Raw genomic sequence first — 10382 nt, forward strand, 5'->3', positions numbered from 1 at the left:
AATACAAGTTTTCTTTCAGTCATTTGGAAATATTGGGTGTCAGTCAAGGAGGGATAATCCTATGCTGATTTTTAAGAAGCCTTGCAGGGACTCTTCATAAGCTTAGTTAATTCCTGGTGACGAAACACCCAATGATCAACCTTAAATACTCCAAAGCCCACTTGTTTCAAGTCACTGAGTACATTAATCTCTCAAAGATCAATTTACATTAACAAAAAGAATATGATTCCTTTCTAAAAACTCGAAGGATGACTTTAGATAATTTAAGTCAAACAGGCCAGCATAGTGTTTTCACATTCTCTCCTACAGGTAGATCAACACCGAATACCACATTGTAAGCTGAAGGTTGATTGGTGCTCTTGCAAACTCAACAAGCTGGAAGAAGCAAACCAAATACATATACAAGTATACCTCAAGAATTGGTTAAGGCATCAGTTTAGTCTCTCAATGCCCAAACTCTTATATTTATTTATTTCATTTGTTTAAAAGATGATGAGTGTGAAATGAATACTTTATGTAATCATGACTTCCTATCATTCATGGGTTAAGATATTTAATGTATGACACAATGTTTTTAATGATTTGAAGTAAAATTTAATGGGGGTTAAAATTTCACTGAAAATATTTATTTTCCCATATTCTTATGGTTAGAAGCCAAATCAGTCTACAAATAAATTCCCTGGGAATTACGTAGATACTTAGTTATATTTCTGACCAGAAAAAAATAAGACAGTTTAAGGGTGATTTCAAGAAAGGAAAAGCTATCACTGATAAATCAAGGTGGGATTCAAGTCCCAGAGCTAATATTTTATAATTTTGCTGCACAGGAATAAGCATGTAACTTCTTTACTCAGTTTGTTCATCAGTAAAATATAGAGAAAGTAATGAGTAGGCAAGAAATTGGAACAATAACAAAATTGATCATGTTCATAAAATATGTATACAAAATAAAACATGCCAAATAGAAAATATAGGAGGGAGAGTTATTCATCTTTGTGATTTTTTTTGTGTGTGTCTTCATCTCTTCTCTTTTCTCTGTCCCTAAAATAAAATCTCCTTCTTTGATCGTCCAATGTTCTATAACGCCGTAAAACTTCCCAATGCTTAGGTTTTAAGCCCTAACTTTATATTTCATTTACTCTTTTGTCTTTCACCTCTCCCTCTGTACTGCTTGTTATTACGCGCTAATATATCAAAATGGGAGTTTGAGTGGAAAGAAAGAATGAGTTAGATTTCAGTTCTCACCATAATGGCTCAGTCCGTATACATGTGTCAATTTGACTAGAGATAATGGTTCTAATTAAATTCGGTAGTCCCATCTGGATGAATAATTTCAAGTGCTGTATTTTGCACAAATAAGTTGTGTGTTCTACGTTTTTGCTTACTGTGAAACCTACATGCAATTTTTCCAAACTATTAGTTTTTACATTTTTGCATAGGGATGACTTTGATCTATTTTAGTTTTGTTGTTGCTGGTTGGTTGGTTGGTTTGTGCTGTCCAATGGATTTAATTTTAAGTCTCAATGTCTTTATCTTGGTGCCTGTTGATGCCCCAGTTTGGTCCCCAGAAGCACATCTTCACCAGCCTTTGCTCAGTTTCGCCACCAGCCCCTTTATGGCAATATCCATTGCTGTTCTGAAAGCCACTTTCTCAATACGGAAAGAACATACTTTGTTTTTTTTTCCCTGTCTAAGAAAAACAACTCTCATCAGGGGAGCTGGCTCCTGCCCAGGAATAACATGGGGCTCTGCTCTTGCCTTTTAATGAGGTGAGCTAGTCTCTCAGCACATGCCTTGGCCCTGACATCCAATTGCCCAGCCGCCATGCTAGAGCTGATTGCACCGTCTATTTCTATGGATACCGGTGGACTGGAGAGCCCTGGGCTCAGAGGGTCACATGGCCCTTGTTCCGTCAAGATGGCTCGGACTGACCACGTTGGTCTACGGCACGGCACAGTAAAATTGACATCCATACCTCCTTGCTGTCGATTGTCAGATCGGGGGATGCTCCCTCGAAATGTCTCGGCCTACTGGGATCAGTATGTTCAATCCCTGGCAGCACCGTACGCAAGCCTTTAGCTCAACGCTCAGCAGGTCTCTTGATTGGAGATCAGCTGCAGGGAGCTGCCTGCCCTCAGGCCTCACCAGGATCTGCCCCAGAGAAAATCGGTTCAGTGGTTTATTTTCCAATTGCCAGGCCACTATCAGACAATCCATGACTTCTTGACCATGGCATACACGTTTATTATACAAATAGGATGAAGCGTAATATTTTTCAGACGGCTGAAAATTCACTTAAGGAAATACCACAGATATGTACAACGTAGCCACAGGCACGGTGTGCTATAATTTTTAAACACATTTTTCTCTATTGAAAACAAAAAATTAAACAGTTTTGTTAACATATAATAGTGTTCTGTTTCTGCTCTTTATATGTGTGCACACATTACTTATTTGTGGAAAAATGTAAATCTTAAAATACATTTTGTACTATTGCCCACATTATCTAAAGACATCATCTTTCCTTTAAAGTAAACTCTCCATTTTAGAATTGCTCAATGCCCGATAATAACATAGAACTTCCTAACACCGAGGCTTTCCATCCTGGCTTTACATTTCATTTCCTCGCTTTCCTTTCTGCACACGGAGTCACTAGCAAAGCAGGTCAGAACTCGTGTGTGCTATCCTTGTCCCCTCCTTTCAGACTTCACAGCTACTGTCCTCATTCAAACTCTCACCTCCTCTCTTTCAGACTGCAGAAACAATTTTGTAAATATGCTATGCTTTAAGAAGTGCAAATTTACATCAAAATAGAAGAAATGTGAGATAGGCAGTAATTGAAGTGGAAATGGTTCATTGACAGAAAGACCAAAAATAAAGGGTCCTGAATAATTAATGAAGCTATTCTCTATGGAGGCATTATCTTTTAAAATTCATAGTGCCATTAGGAAGATTTCTGTATCTTAATTGCATCCTGGTTAATTTTTACCATTATATTTTGTGGTAATAGCAAAAACAAATCTTATCAAAGCTTGGTAATATCGATTTAGTATATGATATAATTGAGTTTCAGAGATAACTTTTACTAACACTCTGTGTATATAATGTGTATTCATATCTTGTATATTTTACTTTAACTCTGTCCTTACATGCATGATTTCATTTGTTAGCATTTCACACCTGTTTTACTACCTCTCTAATGGTGTTACCAAGGTTGAACTTGAAAATATGTGATTTTGCTAGATGGTCAGGTGCTTTAGTGATTGATAAAAGTAAAATCCTTTAAAAGGAATAAGGGAGGAGGGGAGGTCCATCTTTGATTTTCAACTTGGAGAAACAAAACCTTTTATACATTCTTGACTTGTCTATATGGTTGACTGCAACCTCACATCATTACATAACTGCCAGATTACTAAGAATCATGGCACAACTAGTTGGTTCATAAGCTGACCCTCACAGCCATCATTGACAAAGACAAGGAAAGCCACACAGTCTAACTGATGAGTCCCCATACACAAGAAATGGGGAAGCCAACGGCCATGAACCTGACCCCAACCCTCACCACAGATCCTTGCCAAGTGAGGACATAGTTGGGTCTCAGTCAACCAGGGACCACCACTTGACTCCCCAACCAATCAGGGACAACCATCATTTCTTTGAAAAACTCTAGCTCCGAGCTCAACAGCCCCTGCCAGACATATAAGACAGGCTGTAAGGACTGGGCTGCGTCTCCCTACTTTCAGCCTCCGGGTAGTGCAAACCCTATGGGCGCTTGTCCCGAGTGTATCGTGACTTTACTACTCAACAAGCCTGCTGTTCTTTCTCGTCCTACCTCTTTGTTCAGTCCCCGCGTCGTCATCACAGAAAAGGCGTCACCAAACACGAACACTTTCTGCCATCTAACAATAGATCTCTTATCTCTAGAGAATAATGTGGAACTTCCGGGAAAATTTCTTCTTTTTAGTTTTATATTACTTAACTGTCTGGGCTGCAATGCAAAAGGCTAAATAAACTATTGGGAATGGAAGGCATGGGGGCGGGGGTCTCACCATACTCTAACAGCATTGTGCTTGCCTGGCAACTTGGCCAGCATGCCTTACTGCCCTGTGTGTGCCATTAATGCACAGAACAGTCGGAATAGTATGGTTTTCCACTGCAGCCACAAAGGATAATGTCAGAAAAGAGGATAGTTGATAAATGAGGTGTAGGTGTATTTTTCATTTATATTTGTCCGTACAGAGGACAGAGAGTTGAGCACTATGACAGCTAATGCATTCCCTATTGGACATTACCACTCGAGTTTGAATTGTCTTACCCTAATGTTTCCCCTGCGTCCAAAATCTCCAATCTCCATTCTCCACCATGCTCCATAATGATAGAAATCATTTCAAATCTCTCCTCTACGTTATATATTACATACATTACATCTATAATTTATATACATCATATAAATATAATTTATATTTCATTATAATTTATATATTATATTATATGTTATATATAATTATAATTTCTATATTATATTACATATAATTATAATTTCTATATTATATTATATTATGTAAATTATATAATTATATATATTATGTACATTATATCTATAATTTATATATATACATCCAGTACGCTTGCTTTTTCTCTTTGGGGCTATTTTGTTAAACTGATTGGAACATTTAATAGGGAAACTCAGATTTCACAATAAAGGAGTCCACCCAAAACTTACATATCTAATAGACTCTCAGGGGGTAAATGTTACACCAGCGATGCAGTGAAATCTTTGAGCCAAAACTCAGCAGGGGCTCCTTGGTTTTGTGCTGCTCCAGGTTTCTGCCTTCAACAGCTTGCAGCTGTATTGTTTCTCTATTAGTCAATGTAGTTGAAAATGCTGGTGTTTCCGCCTCTGAAAGTTTACTGCTTTCTGCAGGTTCCAGCTTTTGCAAGATTGTTTTAGCATATACTATAAGGATAGAAGAAAAGGGGTCAACAGAAGCTTCTCATCAGAGACCCTGGAAATTTTGCTTTCTTAGACAAAGAACTGAAGACCACTCTGGGCAAGCTCTCTAATTTACATCTACAAATCCTTAGCCATCATTCATGTAGCAAATTCCATTCTAATTTTCAAAATAATATTCTAAATATCCGGCTCTTTTTTTCTTTGCGCTATTCTGGTCCTAGCCCAGACAGGCCCTGGTTGCCTATCTCCATATGAAACATTGCCAGGAATTCTACATACTGTTTTTCATATTCATTCACTGTATTTTATATAGTCTAACTCAAAATATTAAAAATGCCTAACATAATCAAAGATACTAATGAAAACTTGTTTAATTTTATTTTCTTAAAAACCTAAGTATGATCATATTTTTGGAAATTGTAATGGACGCATATTATAAAAATAAATTTATGAAATAAATATGTCCCATGAACTTGATTTCCTCTTAGAAGTCTATGCCGAGGTAACTTTTTTTAATGTACTCATTTCTATAGGGATGAATTAAGTCTGTGAAGTTAGGTTTCTTTAACACTTATTCATGCATCGTAACAAAAGAAAGGGATGTCAGGATCCTGAAAGAAAACTGTCTGCCTTTGAAGGCTCAGACAAAACAAAAGCAAAAGAAAGCAACATCAGCAGAACACATGGAAGTAGCAAAAGAGAATTGCCAATCACTGCAAAACCTTAAGAAAATTCACTCATTAAAAATAAAATGAAAATCCATTCTTTGTGTTGGCAAAAAAGAATAGTGCTCAAATTTTGTTCCCCTTTGGAGTGAATACTTTCCCCACTGGGTAGCAGTTGAAATTGGACCAGGGACACCTTTCAATGAAAAAGACACACTTCCCGATGGTTTCTTGGCAAAGGAAAGGGACGAGTTGATTACACTGTCGTGCGCTAGCTTCAAATTCAGCAAAGTGCAACTTAGCAACTTCTTGTTGTGAAGGGTAAAGGAGGACCTTCAGGTACGAGGCATGATTTTGACATTATTAACGTTGAAGATTACTCTGCAGTCTTATTGGTTTCCTTGGATTGCTTTTAATCAGGAAAAAGACAAAATTAATCTGAGTCAAGAACAATATTTGCACTAAATGAAACTTAAGTGTCCCCAGAGCTAATTCTTTGAAATCTTAGCGCTAGCCACACTCCTCACAAAGCATATTTTACTTTTCAAGAAAACTACATAATCTGCATGCTAATTTAGCCCCTTGCTGTTGAGTTGATCCCAACTCAGAGTAAACTTGGAGGGCAGAGTAGAACTCCCCGGGATTTCTGAGGCTATAAATCTTTACTGAAGCAGACTGCTTTAGCTTTCTCCAGTATACCGGCCATTGTGTTCAAAGGACCAGCTTTCCCGTTCACAGCCCAATGTGTGACCAATTGTACCACCAAGGATCTTTATACTCATTTATTTTTCACTACCACTGAGTCAATGCTGAATCGTAGTGACCCTGTGGGACCAGGTAGAACTGTCCCTGTGGGTCTCTGAGATTGTAGGTCTTTATGGGAGTATGAAGTCGCTTCTTTCTCTGGCATGCTCATTGATAGATGGTGCTATTGCAAGGTTATGTTGCATTGTTTCCATTTCAGCTAGTTATGGTGGTACTCTAAGGGGTACTGAAGAACAATATGTCACCTAAAGGACTATTATTAATGCAAAACCAAACGCAGTGTCATCAAAGTGATTCTGACTTATAGCAACCCTACGCAAGGATTGTGACCACTTTGGGGGTCAAACGACCCTTTCACAGGGGTCGCCCAATCTATAACAGGAGCAAAATGACAGTTAAGAAGTATCAATGAAAATAATTTTATGGTTGGGGGGGGTGGTCACCACAACATGAGGAACTATATGAAAGGGTCACGGCATTAGGAAGGTTGAGAACCGCTGCTATATGGCAGAACCACTGCTATACAGCAAAGAAAACTGCTCCTCTGGGTTTCTGAGACTGTCTTTGTAAGAGCTGACAGGGTCATCTTACGGTTGGTTTTGAACTGTTATATTTGCCTGGTTATCATCTCTCTCTACTCCTCTAATAAGAGATCACTATTTTGCTGTCCAAACTACACTGACCCATCTGAGAAGGTTGTCAATTACATGGTGTCTAATCCACCAGCCTTGGGTGGGCCAATTGGAAAATCCAATATCACTGAGTTCAATGCTTGGTACAGTGGTGGGCATATAAGTAAAGTAGATCAGTTAATGTCCATTTGGGGAACTGCTATGAGAGCTGGGCTAAAGTCACTATGCTCCAGATATGCCTTGATTGTAAAGAGCTTTCTAGGCCGTGTCTGTGAAATACTGTCTGGAAATAGAGAAAAATCCAAGAAAACAGAAATAAAGGGGAAGAAAAATAGAAATATGCGAACGGCAAACCCCGCCCCCCCCCAAAAAAAAAAGGGAAAAAGGCTCCACTGGGTGGAGCTTTCATAGTACACCTTTTTGCCGCTAGGTGAGCATCTAGCAACTCTCTTTGAGTTAGTGCACCCAGTGGTGTCACCTGGGAAGGTTCTCTGGTCACAGTGATTTTTTTTTAATCGTTTAATTAGGGACTCATACAACTCTTATCACAATCCATACATACATCAATTGTGTAAAGCACATTTGTACACTCATTGCCCTCATCATTCTCAAAACATTTGCTCTCCACCTAAGCCCCTGGTATCAGCTCCTCATTTTTTTGATAAAAGCAGTTTCGCTTGAACCTTGTGTTTTGTGATGGCCAATTTAAGAAAACAGTGCATGGCTGTGAAGTTTTGTTTCCTGCTCAGGGAAAATGCCACAGAATCTGTTGTAATGTTGAACACCCCTTACAAGAGCAGTGCTGTGGCAAAAACTTAAGTGTATGAGTGGTTTTCTCCCTTCAGAAAAGGTGAAATGTTGATTAGTGATAAACCTCATTCTGGACATCAACTTCCCAAAGAGATAAAAATGTTGAGTCATAGTGTATTTGGAGTTATTTCCACCAGGTCAGCTGTTAATCAAGCTTTCTGTTTAGAGGGTCTGAAAAGATAGCATAACAGTGTGCAACAAAAGAGACCAGTTTTGTGGAAGAAAGGGAAACAGTTTTGTCACCACCACAATTCACCTGCTCATGCAGCCATCTCAGTGTGCTAGTCTTTGGCCAAAAACAACAACAACAACAACAACAACAACAGCATGCCTCTCTTGCCCCATGCACCTTACTCACCTGACCTTGCTCTGTGAGACTTCTTTTTTGTTTTTGAGAATGAAGAGGGACATGAAAGGACAGCGATTAAATGAGGTAGAAGAGCTGAAGAAAAACAAAACAAAACAAGGGAGGTCCTGTCAGCCATCCAAACAGATGAGTTTGGAAAATGTTTCAAAGAATGGAATCACAGATTTGACCAATGTATTAAGTGTAATGGAGAGTACATTGAAGGCGATAAGGTTGGTTTGTAAAAAAAATTTGAATACCTAGGATTGGGGGGAAAAAATCCAGTTTTTATTTGGGTACCCCTCATAGTCCTGTTGGCATCATTTCCACGCTGTGCTTCTTTCACATTTAAACAAATCTGCAAACAAAATTTTCAAAATTAGTAGTCATTAGCATATAAGGGTAAGTCTAAAGGTACTGACTCATTCCAGCAAAAGCTGTTTAAACTTGTCTCCATGATTGGTGGATGGCTGCAGACAAGTTCTCAGAAATACATTTGTCTTACTCTCATTAGGCTGTCTTCAAAAAAAAAAAAAATCTAATTATAATAGTGGCTGGTGAAGACATCTCCAGGCCAGGGAACTTCAAAGCAGAGGGACCAGCTCAGAAAGTAAAGGTGATTATATGGGGATTTCAACAGGGTAATCTAGTAGTATTTCTCAAAAAAAAAAAAAAGCAAGGCAATCACGGGCGTTTATTATGCAGTTTAAGAAGCTTAAAAATCACATTGGTTTAAAGGCCAGGAATATTGAACCTAGGATTTTTTCCCCTCAACAAAAATACACCTACTCAGGCTTCAAGGTTAGCAAGGGATGACCCACAAGAATGTCATAGGGAAACCTTACCTCCTCTACCTTACAGCCCTGATCTTGACCCTTTACACTTCTTCTTGTTCCTAAAATGCAATGAAAACTTCGAGGGAGCAGGGTTTGAGTCCTCTGAGGATGCCCAAGCAGCGTTTTGGACGTGGTGTCAATTGCAGAGTTCAGAGGACTTTGAGGAAAGATTAGAGAGACAGAAACACTGAATTCAGAAGTGTGTACACCTGGATGGAAGATGTATATCAAGAAACCATAGCTTCACATTTGGATAAAGGTGTCTTTGGTTTTGTATTAATACTTCTTTTCTTAGCCTCGTGTGTGTATAATTTCTTTTATAAATTATTGAGATTGTCACTTCAACTGACAGTGTCTTGACTAAAACACCAAGTCTCTGTATTTGGGAAGTGGACATCTTAGATACTCGTATCGTAGAAATAATATTTGTGTTGATTTAATAAAAGTACAAACTACAAAAATAATAAAATGGTCCTTTGGTTTCTTAATCACAGAAAATGGCCAAAATACATAAAAATAATACCATTAGTGTTATGTGCCAGCAAAAGTTGCCACCTTATATATTATGTACTTTCGATTTAGCATCAGAATTTGTTCTAATGATAAGGGAGGTCAATTTGCAATGCATTCAAAGCAGTGTGTCCTCTTCGAATGGGCACTGGCTTTATTCTGTCTTGAGGTGTGGGGGCACTAGGTAGGGCTGGTAGACAACAGAGGGAGAAGGGCCTCCAAGTTTGAATTTATCTCTAAACAACATTTTAAAGCACAAGTATGTATTAGAACAATCCTAGGTTGTCTAGCACTACATCTTTTCTCCCTTTATGTAGTCAAATTAGTTTGTTATGTCATAACTGAAAACTCGCTTTAATTGGCTTACTGATCCCTAAAACTATACTCTCAGAAGTGAAATATTCTTCATCTTGATTTAGCTTTCATTTTCACCTAGTAGAACAACTTTTACAAAAATGAAAAAGAAAACATAGAAGATAACTGCTAAGGATAGGTTGTTTCTATTTTCCTTGAAAGAGGAGATTCCAAACAGTTTGATCTTCCTTTCCTTTCCACTTGCATTTTCCTAAAGCATAAATGTTATCTGAAAGTTCTTTAACCAAAACCCATATGATTCATTTACTCATGTGTATATGACTTCCTTTATGAGCTATACATTTCCTGAGGACATGGACCATATTAACCAACTTCCACATTATGGTATTATTCCCACATACTTTGCTTTATTTTCTAGTTTGTTGGTTTCTTCTAAGTGAAGTTTGTTAAGCGAGAGATATGTGCCAAAAGAGGTGTTAAGTTAGTTCATATTTTAAAGTATATGTATTTATATAACAAAAACCTATCCTATCAAATTTAACTATAGAA

This window comes from Echinops telfairi, unplaced genomic scaffold (assembly GCF_000313985.2).
Source record: "Echinops telfairi isolate 266 unplaced genomic scaffold, ASM31398v2 ScPeMD7_23;HRSCAF=83, whole genome shotgun sequence".
In the NCBI taxonomy this organism is placed as follows: Eukaryota; Metazoa; Chordata; class Mammalia; order Afrosoricida; family Tenrecidae; genus Echinops; species Echinops telfairi.